Source organism: Rattus rattus, chromosome 1 (assembly GCF_011064425.1).
Source record: "Rattus rattus isolate New Zealand chromosome 1, Rrattus_CSIRO_v1, whole genome shotgun sequence".
Classification (NCBI taxonomy): domain Eukaryota; kingdom Metazoa; phylum Chordata; class Mammalia; order Rodentia; family Muridae; genus Rattus; species Rattus rattus.
In genome coordinates, this window is record NC_046154.1 from 36,191,388 (window position 1) to 36,208,654 (window position 17,267).

Consider the following 17,267-nt stretch of genomic DNA (forward strand, 5'->3'; position numbering starts at 1 on the left):
GTGTTAAAATCAGAGCTTTCAGTCCCACTCAGTTCATTGCATGTTTGTTTTCATTCCTCTGGGTAGTTTTGTCTTTTTGTACACCTGTACAGGACACAGAAGGAACAGAGGAGTAGGCCATGCAGGAGGTTCAGTATGCTCCATGTAGATCTGTCGGTTCAGATGTTTGCTGTGGCAGCAGACCTAGTGTCCCTTTGGGGATTGAAAATCTCTTGCCTCAGCCAGTTGCTTGTTCTGAAAACTGAGAATCAGCTAGGAAGCTAATGGTACCCACCTGGCTGAGGTGTCCCAGAGAACTGGGTGACTTTTATGCATTACAGAGAAGTAAACTAAGGTCCACAAGTGTAACACCTGCATGCCACCTCATGCTTTTCATTCTTATTTGTTAATACATGTCTTATTAATACATGTCAGCGACAGGCTCTTCTCACATATGTGTGTGCCTAGTTCTTCAAATGAGTCCTGAAGGTGATGTTTTAGTGAAATAAAGATTTCTAACATTTGACAAGACTAAAGTAGGAATCCCAAATGCCCAAGTAATACTTTTTGCCAACTTCCCCCACCTCAGCAAAATGGCATTATTGTGTGTGCTCCTGGATAGCTGTGAATTTTTGGCCTTTGCTTATTTTTGGTAGCCTGTTTCTTCAGGTTTTTCTAACCACTATCATATATTTATTATATATTATATATTATATATATATTAAGGCCAGTTCTTTAGAGCTTGGTTAGTTTCTACTTGCTTATTACACTCATCTGTCTCTCCATTCAATACCTGATCCAAAGTTACCCAAAATAACCAAAGTATTGTAAGTTAAGAGGGCAGCTGAAGGATAAATAGCAGATAAAATTTCAGTATAAAAGGAACTAAAGGAAAAACACACCTGTGAGTAATGTTAAAGTTGCATATAACATAGTTCGTGCCCTTGCGTGTCTTTGTTCAAAGGAAGAAAGATGGTATAAATAACCACATTCAGCTGTAGTGCTGATTTATTTTTGTTGTTACTGACAGTTCTGTCATTTGGCTCCCATTTCCATGGTGTTAATTACATAGAAAACTAAATAGAAGACTGTATGTCTAGAAATATTTAGATAAAACTGGGTTTTCCTTTCTGTACCTATACTATATAATTCTCACCTCTGAGGAGATCCTGATGCTTTACATATTCTTTCTCAATAGTTCATTAGTTCTATTTTTTGTGTGAAAACTTAAAATGCACAAGTAAAATTTTACTCCAGATCTAACAATCTGGTAGGGAGACTTACAAGGTACATCAAATATTAGGAATTGATGTGGAGAAGGGAAGGAAAAGTAAGTGTGTTATGAGTTGGAATGCAGCTCAGTTGGTAGAGTACTGGCCTAGCATTCATAAAGCTTAGCCCAAGTGGTAGCATGACTGCAATCCTAGCATGGTAGGAGGAGATGGGATAGAAACTGGAGGATCAGAAGTTCAAGGTCATTTTCTGCTATATAGAACAGTCAAAGCAAGCCTAAGCTTTAAAAAACAAAAACAGAGGAGACCTCAGTTTCGAAAAGCAGACAACTAAACTGGCTCTATCAGACCTCTGGAGGTAGGGACAAGACTGAGTGAGGCATTAAGAACAAGGTCATGGGGTTGGGGATTTAGCTCAGTGGTAGAGCCCTTGCCTAGCAAGCGCATGGCCCTGGGTTCGGTCCCCAGCTCCGAGGGAAAAAAAAAAAAAAAAGAACAAGGTCATGATTCACGGTGCAACTTTTGCACTAAGGAGAGCAGTAAATAGGTCACTCTTCTCAGAGTATAAAGAGACGGAAAGATGACAGACAGGAGTAGTAACAGAAACATCTAGGGAAGTTGAGATGAGATGTTGAAAAGACCTGGACATTGAGCTTGATTTCTTTTGACATTAGTGACTGTCGAAGATGTAGGGTAGTAGATTGTAGCTTTATTAGAACTGTGTTTTCATTAAATTTGTTGCACATCCTATGCAAAACAAAGATAGTATTAGAAATTTTGTGATTTTTTTTTAATTTTAATTTGATCTTTTCTTGAACATAAACTTCGTAAATGACAATGTCACTTGTCAAAATGTCAAATGGTTGAACATGTTGGCGAGAGGCTCATGAGGAAGGTTAGAGTAGTCAATAATGTAAGTGGCTTAGAATTATACTTGCCTCACAGTGATGGCTAAATGGGTATTAGCTATTGTCATGTAGTCATTATTTTTATTATTGCATGGAAGTTATGGAGGCCTGAATAAAATGGTGGTAGCATGAAGAAAGGTCAGGCAAGGACAATACTGTTAAATACTGTCATTACTTAGCAGTTCATGGAACCTGAGGGACAGTCTGAATGACTAACACTTAGGAACTTTAAAGGAATGGAGCAGATTTGAAGAAAAGATAGGTTTGAATTTGGACATGGGAAACTTCAGTTTTGTTCAGCTTAGCTTTCTAATTGGAAATGCCCAGTGGGTAGATTGTACATTTAGGACTGGATATTGGGGAAATATCAGAATTAGTAGTATATTTGGATATTCTCATTGTCTTCTCCCTTCCTCTTCTGTAACAATGCTGGGATTAATTCTATCTGTGGCCCTGTGCCTAGTAGGCAAGTGTACCACCGTTAAGCTATATCCCTAGTCAATAATAATTGGAATTTAAACTCAGTAGTTCTAGCTAATCTAGGTGACGGATAAGAGAGAATCAAGGAAGAGAATGGTTAAAATCACCAAGCTTCATATCAGGGATAGAAGCATACAAAAGTGTCGGACTCCTGGGATATGGTGGTACATGCCTTTAATCTTAACTGCTCAGGGCCCAGAGGCAGGAGAATTTCTAAATTTCAGGCCATCCAGGGCTGCATAGTAAGACCTTGTCTCAAACAAACAAACAAACAAACAAACAAACAAAACAGTCATGCTAGAGACTGCCTATAACTAGGCATCCATAACAAGGTAGACATGTTATTTAGCCTTCATCTTCCTCAGAATGTTTTGAGTACCATGTGTGCTTGGTACATGAGGGCATCATTTTAAGCTCATAGGTATATATGCAAGAAACTAGTACTGACTTTTCTTTGTGTCTTGACAGGCAAGAGAAACACAGCTTTAAAACCCAGAGCTCTTCACTCTTCCTAATGTGTATGTACAGAAATGTACATCTCCATCCAGTGCAAAGATTAGATTCCTGGGTTGCACTAGATTTAGTGTTACTGATAGTAATTTTGACAAGTCTGAAGTATGAAGCCAGTGGAAAGTATATGTGTAGGAATTTGGCAATGCTTGTTTAGCAAATATTTACATCCCAAAAGAGTCTCAACCCACCCCACATGTTGAGAACCACTGATCTATAGGATCTAGCAGAATTCTCACTATAAACTATCTGTATTTTAGTTTCTAGGTTAAATATGATGTAATTATCTTCAGTCAAAAAGAAAGACAGTAAGGAACTTGTCACTAGAGAATTAATGGTAAATTTCCAGCTGTCTTACTTGGTTATTTTTATCCTGAACTCTTGTGACTTTTTTTCCTGGTAATTAACTGGCCATATGCTTATGCAGCTACTCTCAACCATAGCTAAGCTTGTAACTGTGCAGTATTTATGTGAATCAGGGATGTAGCATTCTTATTTGGTATTTACTAATGTAGATAGGACAGAAAATGATCTCCATTTTGAGGGTGAGGAAGCAGCGGGCAGAGCCTGAGGAAACGAGCCCACTGCTCTCTACACTGCACTTCCTTTCTTGTTTAGAAAAACAGTGTTCTTATGGGACCCAGTTATCTCTTGTTTCCCCTTTCTTGTGAGAACTCGCCTACTGGAAGACAGAGGCTTCCTTTTTTTTTTTTTTTTTTAAGTGGGAATGGCTCATGCTCATATGCTACTACTTTGGGAGTTGAAGCAGGGGGATTACCAAAAACTCAAGACCATCTTTTTTTATAGAGTGAACACTCCTCCCCCACAATACCTCCAAGTCTAAAAAAAAGGGTGGGGGCACAAAGCCAGGTGTTTGGTTGAACATGCCTTTAATCCTTAATCTCAGCACTGGAGACGTCTAAATTCAAGGCCAGCCAGAGCTACGCAGAGAAATCCTGCCTTGTAAAGACAAAACAACAACAAAATCCAGCCGAAGGGACTCAAAATTTCTTAAGAGTTCTCAGTTTTTTATTATGTAAATGATCACTAAGGAGCAAATGCATAGTAAGATTGAATTACTTTGAAAGCTTTTATTGGAAAAGGTGGCTTTAGCCACTTTTAGAACAAATTACAGGTAGATACTTTGGACAGTAGTACATATTTGGGAAATTGCTTTCTGTGACTCCTAAATTCACTACAGTCATACAAATAGATGTTTTCCAAAAATAGATACTTGGGTAGATCAGGATTAGCAGTTCTCTGCTAATTTTCAGTCATACAGGGACAATTTGTAGTATGTATTGAGTTCTTCACTTAAACCACAGAGATCATTTTTAGATGAGAAATGACTAAACAGTCTGCTTTAGATATCCTAGCTGTGATTTATAATTCTTGTTTTACCCTGAGTGAAGTAATTAGAACAAAGGGAATCTGTGCAGCTATTGAAACAGCTATAATGGAGGACTGACTAAGGTTGTTGGGTCTTAGAGCAAAAGTTTACCAAGCCCCAGAAAGTGAATTGGGTCTACAAGGTCTTTCAATTTCCACTATTGGCTGGTAACCCATTGGTCTAATCTTAGTCCTTGAAGAATTCTGCAGTATACCAAACTTGGAAACTTTGACCTTAAAATAACCAGTTTCCACCTTTAAAAGCATATAGTAGGGCTGGAGAGATGGCTCAGCAGTTAAGAGCATTGACTCCTCTTCCAGAGGTCTGAGTTCAATTCCCAGCAACCACATGGTGGCTCACAATCATCTGTAAATGGAATCCGATGCTGGTCTGTCTGAAGACAGTTACAGTGTTCTCATATAAAATAAATAAATAAAATATTTTTTTAAAAAAAGCATATAGTAATCTGGTGGCTTTGCATTATAGATCTCTATTTTTCACAATGATTAGAAACAAAATAAAGATAGATAAGTGTTCCAGAATGGGAAAATCCATAAATTCTTAAGTTTTATTTACCAAAGAAAAAGATTTATTTTTATTTCTCTGAACGTGTGTTCATGTGGCTCACAGGGGCCAGGAGAAGGCATAGATCCCTTGGAGCTGGAGTTCAGGATGTGAGCCTCCTGATAGGGATACTGAGACCTAAGCTTTGGTTCCTCTGCCAGAGTAACAACCCTCAAAGCACTGAGATACTTTTCTTCTGTCGTTTGTTTGAGACAGGGTCTCACTGTGTAACCTCGACTTGCCTGTACTTCTCCACTTAAATCGGGCTGACCTTGAACTCTCAAATCCACTTATCTCCTAAGTGTTGGAATTAAAGCCCAGCTTGAATAACCACTCTTAACAAAAGAGAACTTGCTGCAGTCTAGGAGTCTGGATGTGGTGGGCATTTGCCTGTAATCCCACTGCTGGAAAGGTGGAAACCAGTGGATTGTAGCCTGTCTAAATGAGTCATGGACTTTAGGTCAGTGAGAAATGATATCTCAGAAGATGAGGGTCTGGAGAGCTGCTTTAGCAATTAAGAGTACCAACTATTCTTCCAGAGGACCTGTATTCAATTCCCAGCACCCATGAGATCTAATGCCCCTTTCTGTCCTCCAAGGGTACTGGGCATGCAAGTAGTGCACAGATATACATGCAAGCAAAACGCTAAAGCACATTTTTTTAAAGTGAAAATATGGTAGTGAGACCTGGAGATACAGTTTAGTTAGGGTGTTTGCCTGGCATACACCAGCAACTCATAAACTGGGCCAGGTGATACAGAAGGTGGAGGTAAGACGGATCATAAATTCAAGGGATAGTATAGCAAGTTCAAGTCTACTTTCATACACAAGAGTACAGGACATGGGTTCGAGTTCCAGCTCTCACGTAGACTACTACGTGTCCCTTGCCAAGTCTCTCAGTCTACCCAGATCAACCTGTCAGATGGGAGTGTTTATACCTGTGCTCAGTTTCTTATATTTGTAATGAGAACAAAATAAGTGAATGTGAAGCTACTTCAGAAGTATAAAGGATAAGACTGCAGAAATGACTCAGTCATGGTTTTCTGCTTGTTTGTTTGTTTAAGCATGAGGATATGAGTATGGATTCCCAACCCTCATGTAAAAAGCTAGGTGTGGCTTTGTGTACCTGTAACCCCAGGAATCGGAAGGCTGAGGAGGGAGGATCTATGAGGCTTGTAATAGACAGCCATTCCAACAAAAACAGTTCGTAGAGATCATATGTACTAGTGTACCCATGCATGTTCTCACACAGAAACGTGTAAAAGATACAGTTGTTGGAGGTCAATGTAACTATTGCTTTACATAGAAGTGGGGGGTTTGGGTTTTGGTGTCTTGGAGGATTAGTTCCTCCCACCCTTAATAATCAGTATAATCAACCCTGTATCAATATTCTTGTAAAACCTTCTGAGGAGGTCTGGACAGATGGCTCAGTGGTTAAAGTACTGGCTGCTCCTCCAGAGCAACCAGGTTCAATTCCCAGTACCCATATGGTATCTTAGTCATCTGTAACTCTAGTTCCCAAGGAACGGATGCTCTTTTTAAGCTTCTGCAGGCACTGAACACAAGTGGCACACAGACATACACACAGGCAAAAATAAATAAAAATAATAAAATTTAAAAACATACATGTGTATGTGTGTATGTATGTATGTATATGTGTGTGTATATATCTAACATACATGTGTTATCTTACATATAAAATAAAAAAGTAATTTGCCAGCACAGTCTTCTGTTTCCCAGGAAAGCCTTATGATTAACTATTGGGCTGCATTTCTAAAGAACAGTTCCTCTCCATCTCTATCCTTTTCTTCTTCCCTATTACCATTTTGTTATTCTTCTACTTGATTATTGCACAGAGGTTTCTATACCAATGGACACAAGTACTTAAGAAGGAATCTCTCCATAGTCAGATTTCAAAAATTTGAGGCCAAGGAGTCTTGAGATCTTAGAGTAGTTCTTGAAGATCCTGTGTTTTGTCACTGGGTCCATGGTCCTTCCACTATATGGGAGGCATATTGTTTTGAATGTGTGTCAGAAACAGATAGTTATGTAAAAACCAGGAAGAAAATAGGAATGTAGACCTTTGAGGTTTAAAAGATTATATTCCAAAATAATAATAAACCATATTAATAAGTCTAAAAATACCATGCATAGAAGTAGACTCAGTTGTGCACTAAAGATATTTTGAGAGAAAGAAAAATCTTCTTTGAGACTAATTAGTAGATGTATTAAATTTCTTTACAGTTGGAAAGCTAAGTTTTTTATTTATGGTATAATCCAAATCCTTAAACAGTAGTTGTAGTCCATGAAACGGCCCCCAGAATTCTTGCCTGTGTGTCCAGGAGTTTAAATAAAGAAGGACCAAAGTGCATCTTTCTTTACTTTTTTCTTTTCTTTTATTAACATTTTTTAAAAACAACAACAACAACAACGACGACGACAACAACAACAAAAACTTATGGTGGTTTGCTTCTGTCTGCACACCTGTCCATGCAGTGCCTGAGGAGGCCAGAGGAGGGCGTCTGGATCTTCTGGAACTGACATTACAAACAGTTGTGAGTTGCTACATAGGTACTGGGAATTGAATGTAGGTCCTAGAAGAGCAGTCACTGTTATTAACCACTGAGCCATCTCCTTCCTCCACCCCTCCCACCACCCCCAGAAAAATGCTCCACCCCCTCCCACACCCCAGAAAATGCTCCACCCCTCCCACCACCCCAGAAAATGCTCCACCCCTCCCACCACCCCCAGAAAATGCCCACCCCCCTCCACCACCCCAGAAAATGCTCCACCCCCTCCCACCACCCCAGAAAATGCTCCACCCCTCCCACCACCCCCAGAAAATGTCCACCCTCCCACCACCCCAGAAAATGCTCCACCCCCTCCCACCACCCCCCAGAAAATGCTCCACCCTCCCCACCACCCCAGAAAAATGCTCACTTTGTGATATAAAACTCATTACATAGACCAGGCTGACCTCAAACTCAGAAATCTGCCTGCTCCTAAGTGCTAGAATTAAAGATGCTCCCATTCAGAGCTTACTTCAGAGTTCAAAACAGAACTTTTTTTCTTTTGTCGACAGGACTAAGTGGAGTCTGATAGTGTGGTAGCTGCCCTAGACTCCATGTTCTACAAGATGAAATAGCCTTACACTCCCAGTTTATACAAGTCTAAAGAGTTCTATGTCTCTGGATTGATTTATAGGGAAAACCTGCGTCTGTACTGATCGATGATATTCCCAGTTTTTAACATTTGAAACATTCCTTCTCACCTTCAGCTTTAATTGTTTGGTTTTTGGAATTAGAATATTTTGTTCTAACTTGAGTAGTTTAAAAATCTCTGAACTACTTGATAGTTATAAAAGAGATGCGAGGTCTCTTTTAATTTATATCTCTGTGCACATGAAACAGGGCTTTTTAAAGAACAAAAAGTAAGCACGTAAACAGAAAGGTCTGTTCCTGAAGGAGCTGTTGGAGTGGAGGCTTGGAACTGTTCTGAGACTGTTGAGGCCAGGAGTGGCTGTCTGTTGCTGAGCAAACAATAGTGGCTCTAAGAAGTTAAGTGATTTGCCCAAGATCATAAACACACAGGAATTGGTGTTAAGGACCCCCTGGCCCAGTGTATTTTAACTTGTACTTTACTGCCCCCCACTGTTCACAGCTGAATACTCATAGTTGCTGATGTGTATGTTTGGGAAGGGAAAGGATAAGGAAAAAAGTGACAGCAGGCCAAGGAGAGCAGGGGTGCAGTGGTCTGTGTGTGGTCTCAGCACTCAGGAGGTGGCAGGGTTACTTGAGGTCATGAGTTGGCTACTTCCCCAGCCAGCATAGTAAGAACCCATGGAAAAAGAGAAGGAGACCGAGAAATAAGTTAGAGGGATGCTGGGAGCAAATGGATGTTTGGTCTAAGGATTTAAGTCAATAATCCCATGCTGAGACTACCTTTGAATATTTTGAAAATACATACACCTGAAAACAGCAGAGAGAGGGGAGGGAGGGAGGGAGACTTAACAAGCTATACTAAAGAACAGAGCCTTGGAGTTCTTTCATTCTAACTCTACTATTCACTGTGTTGGGAACTAAAGTAATTCAATGGGCCTGGTTGTGTAAAATTGGAATGATCCTGATAAGTTTATCACTGAACTGAGTGAAGATGTATTTACTAAAGGTAATGTTTGTAGCAAGTGATTTGTAAATTCCAAATTTCCAAAGTTGTCATCTTTGAAATACTATTCAGACTCACACTTCTTAATTCTGGATACAGAAATCTTGCCAAAAATTTAGCAAAGTTTATTTGCAAATCTCAGATGGCCTAGGAAGCAAAATGACACAACCTAGCTGCTTACCTAATGTCAGGATTTCCTTCTGTGTCGGGGCCTAAAAAGCTAGTTGCTCTACATTCCTACATTCTTTTACAAGAATGCATTTATTCTCTTTTGGCTGGAGAGTCAAAGACAGTGCATTTATTACTTTGGTGGGGTGGAGGAAGCAGGTCCAGCCTACTTCTAATGAAGGCTGAGCAGGTTAGGAGTCATGGAAGCCACGGAAGAGCAGTGTGCTCCAGAAAAGCTTCATCTCTTGTTCTTTAACAGAAAGTAGAGGATGAATAGAGCATCTGTCATTGCTCTGATTAGTACCCTTTCCTTAAGGGACCACATATTTTAGGATTTGCAGGCCTTGTGCTTTCTATTGAAAGCCACAGGCAACTCAAGCAAATGAGAATTGCATCTTCAAGGAAATTTCATTTACAAAGCCAGACCACATCTCCTATTTGTTTTGGGGGCAGTAGTTGTTGGGTTCATGCTTTAGCATTCTCCACTCAGTGTTTGGTTGTTTTACATTATCCTACAAACTACTCATGATAGTGCTTTATTATTGTCATACATTTGGGTATGATTGAAGTTGAGCACCCATGCAGGGGTGAGGAAAGTTGGGGAATAAAAAAATAGGTATACTGCTTTTTTCTCTTCAGGGGACAGTGCTTACAGGCACTCAGGATGGTCCAGTCATAGGGTTTTCTACAATACAGCCTGTAACAAAACTAGGCTGTCTCGAACCCCTGGCAACAGGATTGTTTACCTTTACACCAAGAAGGTTGGGAAAGCACCCAAATCCGCGTGTGGTGTATGCCCAGGTAGACTGTGAGAGGTCCGTGCTGTGAGACCCAAAGTCCTTATGAGATTGTGTAAAACAAAAAAGCACGTCAGCAGGTCCTATGGTGGCTCCATGTGTGCCAAGTGTGTCCGTGACAGGATCAAGTGGGCTTTCCTTATTGAGGAGCAGAAAATTGTGGAGGCGTTGAAGGGTCAGGCACAGAGTCAGAAAGCAAAATAAATATGCAGCTTTTTTAAGTAATAAAAATAAAGACTTGGAAAAAATACGTATACCATTATCTATTCCACAGCAACACAACTTAAAATACCCTCTCTACACCGTGTCACTTCCATTGTATGTACTAGTGACCGTACTTTTTTCTTTTCCTGTCATAGCCTAGCTAAATGATGTGGCCCTTGTTTCACCTTGGAGTAGATGGCAAACAGAAACATGGTTTTGAAGGAGAAAAAGTGGCTCTGTTGCCAGTTTAAAAATGTGTCCTAGTGAGCAGATCTTTAAGGAGAGTGCGTATAGCCCAGACCAACCCTAGATACAGACAGATCCCCAGCCGAGTGTCTATGTGGTAGACTAGCATACTGACAAATCTGTGTCTCTCTCAGCTTCCTAGATTTTCAAATTATATTATGTGTATGAGTATTTGCCTGCATATATGTATGTATGTGCATGATGGATCCCCTAGAACTAAGTTACACATAGTTGTGAACTGCCGTGTCTATGTTGGAAGTTGAACCCAGGTCCTCTTCTAGAACATGCACTCTTAACCTCTGAGCCATTTCTCCAGCCCCCACAAACTGGTATCTTAATTTGTAGAACAGTGTTATTTTTTTCCTTCTGGAGTTTGTGATTGGTTTTATGATGAAAACTGAAGGCTTGCAATGCCAAGGTGATTGATAATAGCATATTGTAAGGTCCATCTTTTTAAATGTGAGAAGCAAATTATTGGTAAAATTGTTTAGAAATTCTGAGTTTTCAATTTCATTTTTCCTTTGGTAATTTAGATGGTTACCTAATGTAGCATGCACAAAGTAGCTTCAGTCCCGCTTCCTTTCTTCCTCATCTGCTTATTTAGATTAACATTCATTGCTCAGTTACTGTTTTAAATATAACACTTGAAGAATTTTGGTTGGTTTACATAAAGAAATTGGTCATTGAATACTTAAGCAAAACTGGAACTAAAAGTGTTTTTAACAGTGACAGAGAAAGATGTGGTAAAAAAAAAAAAAAAACCCCAAAAAGGTGTGAAGGGCTCAGTGGAAGAACATTTGCCTGGTATGCACAGGCTTGGGTTCCAGCCCCAGTATTTGGGGTGGGGGTTAAACCCAGATGTAATCTTAGTACTTAGGAAACTGATGCAGATGAGTGTTGAGGCCAGCCCCACAGTAACATAACATCCAAAGCTCCACATTGCTGCAATGACCACAGGGGTGGGAATAGGAGCTTTCTTACTTTAAAAAAAAAAAAAAAAACTTGGCTAATTGATTCATTTGTGTGTATGTGTATGCCAGAGGATAATTTGTAGACATTAGTAGTTCCAGGGCATCAAACTCCGGTGGTCAGACTTGGTGACACATTACTTTATCCACTGTGCTACCTTGTCTACCCAAGATAGGTGCTTTGAGTAGTGGAAAATATTCCTTGATTTATGTTAAGTTGGAGGCACTGGAATGGTTGAAGATAATAGCTCAAAAGACCTATGCAGGCTAGATTGGAGACATTAATAGGGGAAGATATGGGACTGTAGAGATGGTTCAGTGCTTAAGAGACCTTGTTAACTCTTTCAGAGGACTTGATTCCTAGTTCTGTTCCCAGCACTCGCATGGGAGATCACAGCAGCATGTAACTCCAGTTCCAGAGGATCAACACTTTGTTCTGGACTCTGAGAGCACTGTGCACTTAGAGCATACAGGTGTGTGTGTGTGTGTGTGTGTGTGTGTGTGTGTGTGTGTGTGTGTGTGTGTGTGTGTGTGTATTACCAACACAGTAAAAACCTAAGATTTGTTTATGTTTAATAGGGAGAGCATTGCATTTAGTTAACAAAACAAAAAAAGCAAAAAAAACAAACCAGGTTTGGTCAGTCTTTTTTAGCAGTAACAACATTGGTCAAGAAGTGGCCTCTTTTTTGTTGTTGTTCTTGTTCTTGTTTTTAAATAGGTTTTCACTATATGGCCCAGTTACTTTCAAGATTTCTCAAACTCTTAATCTTTCGGCCTCTTCCTCGAACATGGAGAGAGTATGTTTTCCTATAGTGGGTTTATGGTTTCCTTTAATAGTTTTGTTATGACATTAGGGTGGGATTTTTTGTTTGCTTGTTTATTGAGACAGGGCATCATGCAGTCCAGACTGCCATTTATTATGTGGCTGAGGTTGACCTTATGCTCTTGCCTCCACCCTTCTAAGCAGTATGGAGAATGAAATGAAGTACATGGCAAGAAATAGAGAGTTAAAAACCTGAAGGTATAATTTTAGAAGAAGCTATATCAAATATTGCAATAATAAAGCCTATGGATTTCTTTGGTTTAATTTTATTTTACAATTTGTTTTGTTGTGGTGGTGGTTTTTTTCTTATTTGATTGTTGTTTTGTTTTGTTTTGTTTTTCGAGACTATGTCTCTCTGTAGCTCTGGCTTTCCTGGAACACAGTAGATAGGTTAGGTTGGCTTCAGACTCAGAGGCCCGCCTCTGTCTCTCATGCTGGGGTACTGTCAAGGTGCATACTATCACGCCCAGCTATGTTTGTGTATACATGGGGGTACTCATATGCCATGGCACCTGTGTGCAGGTCAAAGAGTTGATTTTGCTACTTGGGTTCCAGTGATCGTGAGATTGCTAGTCTCACAGGTTTGCCACTTAAGCCATAAATCTCTTTGTATCTTTCCTTACTGGAATTCATTAGCGCCTCCAATTTGGAGTGACCATCCTACTGACATCCTCTTGAGTGCTGGATCATAGGTGTTTACTTTTCTTATTTTTATTTTTGAGTCAGGGTCTTGTTCTGTAGCCAGGTAGCCTGGCTTTCTTTCTCATATTATGAGGCTGGTTTTGGTATATCCCATACCAGAACTATCCCCCTTGTGCTCCCTGAGGTGCTCTACTACTGAGCTATATCTTGTGCTTCTAAGAAAGTCTTTAGAGATCCTTTATGAACTGCATACATAGTTTGTTTGTTTTTTTTCAAGAATGACAAAGTAACCAGTGTTATTTGCTAATAAATACCTTTTCTTTTCTTTTCTTTTCTTTTTTTTTTTTTTCCCCCAGAGCTGGGGACAGGACCCAGGGCCTTGCGCTTGCTAGGCAAGCGCTCTACTGCTGAGCTAAATCTCCAACCCCATAAATACCTTTTCTTAATGATCCATTTGAATCTTACTGTTTCCTGCTTTGGTGTTTGTTTTTTGTTGCATTTTTAGATTGAATATAAGAGCACTGTGAACCTAGACCTCATGAATATTAGGGAAGTCCTCTACAATTAACTTATACCGTTCATACCTTCAACAAAGCCTTGAACTCTCTGTAGCCCAGGCAAGACTTGAACTTGTGATCCTTCTGCTTCAGACCTCCCTCTTGCTGAGATTGCAGGTCTGCCCCACTAAGCCCAGATGTAGTTTCTTATTTATTTTTTTTTCTTTTTTCTTTTTTTTTCGGAGCTGGGGACCGAACCCAGGGCCTTGCGCTTGCTAGGCAAGCGCTCTACCACTGAGCTAAATCCCCAACCCCCTAGTTTCTTATTTTATTGGTAATATTTAAGCCAGACAGAGATGTTTGCCCCTCCTCCTTCCCAGCGTCTGTTTTAAGTGCCTTGTGAAAAGAGGCTCTAACTTAGAACGATTTATGGTTGTTAAGGACACGCATCCTGTGCTTCCTGTGTCTTCAGTTGCTGTACAACCACCAAGGCAGAATTCTTGGATGTACATGGATCTTTCTATTACTCCTTTTATGTGAAGCTCACCTCAGGTAGTTTTTTGTTTTTCAAGAGCTCCTTTGGAGCTAGAGTTACAGGGGGTTGGTTGCAAGCCACATGGATTTTTATTCCCCCAAGAGTTTGAAGAACCTGGCTGGCCTGAAAGATTTGTCTGCCTCTACCTCCCAACTGCTGGAGTTAAAGGTGTATGCCATACTACCAAGGCATTGGATTCAGGAAGGGAAACACCTTTACATGATGAGTCATCTTACCAGCCTGAGAAAACCCTTTGTTCTGAGATTCCTATGTAACCACTTCTCTTGGTTATTCAGGCAGTCCTAGTCTCTTTCAGGTCAAGATGTTCAGGCTTCCCTTTTTCCTAGAGAGGCCATACTGCCCAGTGACTCCTGCCCATCCTAGTAGTTACCTTATGTGCTAGCTGCTATGAAGGAACCAGAGATGACTCATACACAGAGCGGACTCAGGAAGGTACTACTAGGTTGAGGATATTTAGAGAAGTTTTGAGTTGAGCATTATGGAAACAGTATTTTCATGATGGACTTTGAGTCTTTCCTCTATAGCTTTGGAAAGGAAACCATTTATAAAATCAGTTAATTTAGAATCAGACAAATTAATAGATACTGGGATTTGAAAATACTTCCAGAAATGACTATTGAGTACTTCAGCTCATTAAACAAGAAGTCTTATTCAAGTACTTAAATAGTAATTAATGAACATGAATAATAAATTGAGTATCAATAATGAATTAAATCTGAGATTTATATTGCATTTTTCATAAGAGCGATGTAAGTTAGTGCGCTTGGTCTAAAGACAGTTTTATCTTTGTCTGTTATATAAATAGTGGTAGGCAATGACTTAACATAGAGTGAAAAGAATCCTAACGCTCCCAGTGCTCCCAGTTTCCCCTACCTTCCCACATGTTCTCATTGTGTGGGCTAGGTTGACCTAAACTTTCCCGTTCTTTGCTTCTGTGTCTTAAATGTTAGTGTTAGGAATAATTCTAATATAAATGTGTGTTTCAATACCCAGATGAACCTTGCATGTTTTTCCATGGGGTGTAGAGGTTGTAAATGAGCTAATTTTGTAGCAAGATCAATTCAGTTGTCACTTATGTGTTAATTACTAAAATAAGTAATTCAGGTTACTTCTCCCCACCCACTTTTGAGTATTTAGCCAGTAGAATTAGTTTGTGTTTATAGTTATGCTGACTGCGTTACTTTAATATTAAATTAATACTTCAGTGAGTGAATACTGAAAACAAAAGTTTTTTTTATGAACTATATTGCTTGAGATATAGTGTAAATTTTAAAGCCAGTCCATGTACCCTTATAATAAATTGTGTGTTTGGAAGGAAACAGTTAAAACTTACCAAACTTTAAATCTCACAGGTGTCTGTACTCCAATGTAATCTAGTCACCAACAGCAGGTAAAGGAAAGGAATTACTAGTAGCAGTGCGAATTCTCCCTTAACTGGGTAACAGTCTGTCTGCACAGCAGTGTGCTAAGATCACACACACCTATCCATGGTTCCCTGAAACAAAAGTTAGATTGTTTCTGGGTTTTTATTTTTGTTTGTTTTTTGTCTGTTTGTTTAAGATAGGGCTGCCCTCTGGACTCCAGATACTCCTTCCCCAGCCCCTAAGTGCCAAGATGATACATGAGCTACCATACTTCATTTTAAATATGATATTCTGTATGTGATGGTAAGGAGCTCAGAGTTATGTGAATGCTAGGCAAGTGCTCTACCACTGAGCCACACAACCATTTCTTCATCACCACTACCACAGTTTTTTATAGCCTAGGCTAGTTTTGAACTTGGTCCGCTACCTCGGCCTCCTGAAGGCTGCGATTACAGGTGTGTGCTGACATATCTGGCTAGAAAAATGTTTTTAAAAATTTGCCTATTTAACAAAATGTTGACTATCACTCTCTTGTCATGAATATTTAATAGGAAATTATTAATAGAGCTAAATTAAAATTCTTTGCATGGAGCTGGAGGTGTAGCTCAGTAGAATGTTTACCTGGTAAACACCGAGCCTGAGTTTGGTCCCCAGTATCTCATAAACTAGATGAGGTGACATGTGCTTATAATGTCAGCACTCTGGAAGTAGAGGCCAGGGGATGAACAATTCAAAGTCATCCTTGGATGTGTAGAGTTTCTAGGCTAGCCTGGATCATGTGCAGTGGCTGTCTCAAAGCATCTATTTCCTAATGATTTTTGTGTTCTGGGTACATCTGAAGTACAGCATAGGCCTTGTGGTAATGAGTGAAGTGCCATGGAGCTGTGTTATACAGGATCTCTGTAGGTTTTTAGGGCTTGAGATTTTTATCTAGTCATTTCCACTTGTGATTCAACACTTCCCTTTAACTCTTTCCAAAAACTCCTAAGATCACACTGCTACCCAGCTACTTAAAGAGTTCCTGTTGGTGTAGAGAGCTGTTTATAGCCATCCAGCATCAGAAATTGGCTCCAACCATTTTTCCCATTATGTCATCATCCACTAATGCCATTACACCAAAGTGAAATCTGCTTTGAAGTCTTAACTGTCATGCTTCCCTACACACACACTCATTTCTTTAAAAGGAAAATGAGTGGTGGCGGGGATCAGATAGGTCATGTAGTCTTAAACAAGCATTTAGCAGTGGCTTCAGCATCCTTACAGTTTAAACCTAGACTCACCAGCTATTCCACTCTGCTAGTGGAGAATGGCCTGCCCAGCTGGACATACATGAAGCCTAGGAAGTTACATATTTGAAGCCTGGTGTAGTGCCTCATGCCTTTAATCCTAGTATGCTATTAATCCTAGCAGATCTGAGGCCAACTTGGTCTACATAGTGAGTTTCAGGATAGCCAGCACTATATAGTGATATCCCCATGGGAGGTAGAAAGAAAGAACATACATGTTTGTTCATGTGGTACCTGGCTCTGTTACTTTTCTTTTTTAATATTTATTTATTATATAAGTTCACTGTAGCTGTCTTCAGACACACCAGAAGAAGGCATCAGATTTCATTACAGATGGTTTGAGCCACCATGTGGTTGCTGGGATTTGAACTCAGGACCTCTGGTAAAGTAGTCTGTGCTCTTAACCACTGAGCCATCTCTCTAGCCCGGTACTTTTCTTTTAACCCTGCAGAATTAGTTCTAAATAGCTTACACAGTACTTTTCCAGTGG

At 39.8% G+C, this 17,267-nt stretch overlaps 1 protein-coding gene and 1 pseudogene across 2 annotated transcripts in view; both read left to right on the top strand.

The window, feature by feature from the left end:
• Nfyc (nuclear transcription factor Y subunit gamma) overlaps window positions 1-17,267 on the top strand; it is a 68,045-nt gene that overhangs the window by 16,614 nt on the left and 34,164 nt on the right. The gene's annotated exons all lie outside the window — the stretch shown is intronic.
• On the top strand, window positions 9,954-11,642 carry LOC116907510 (annotated as a pseudogene).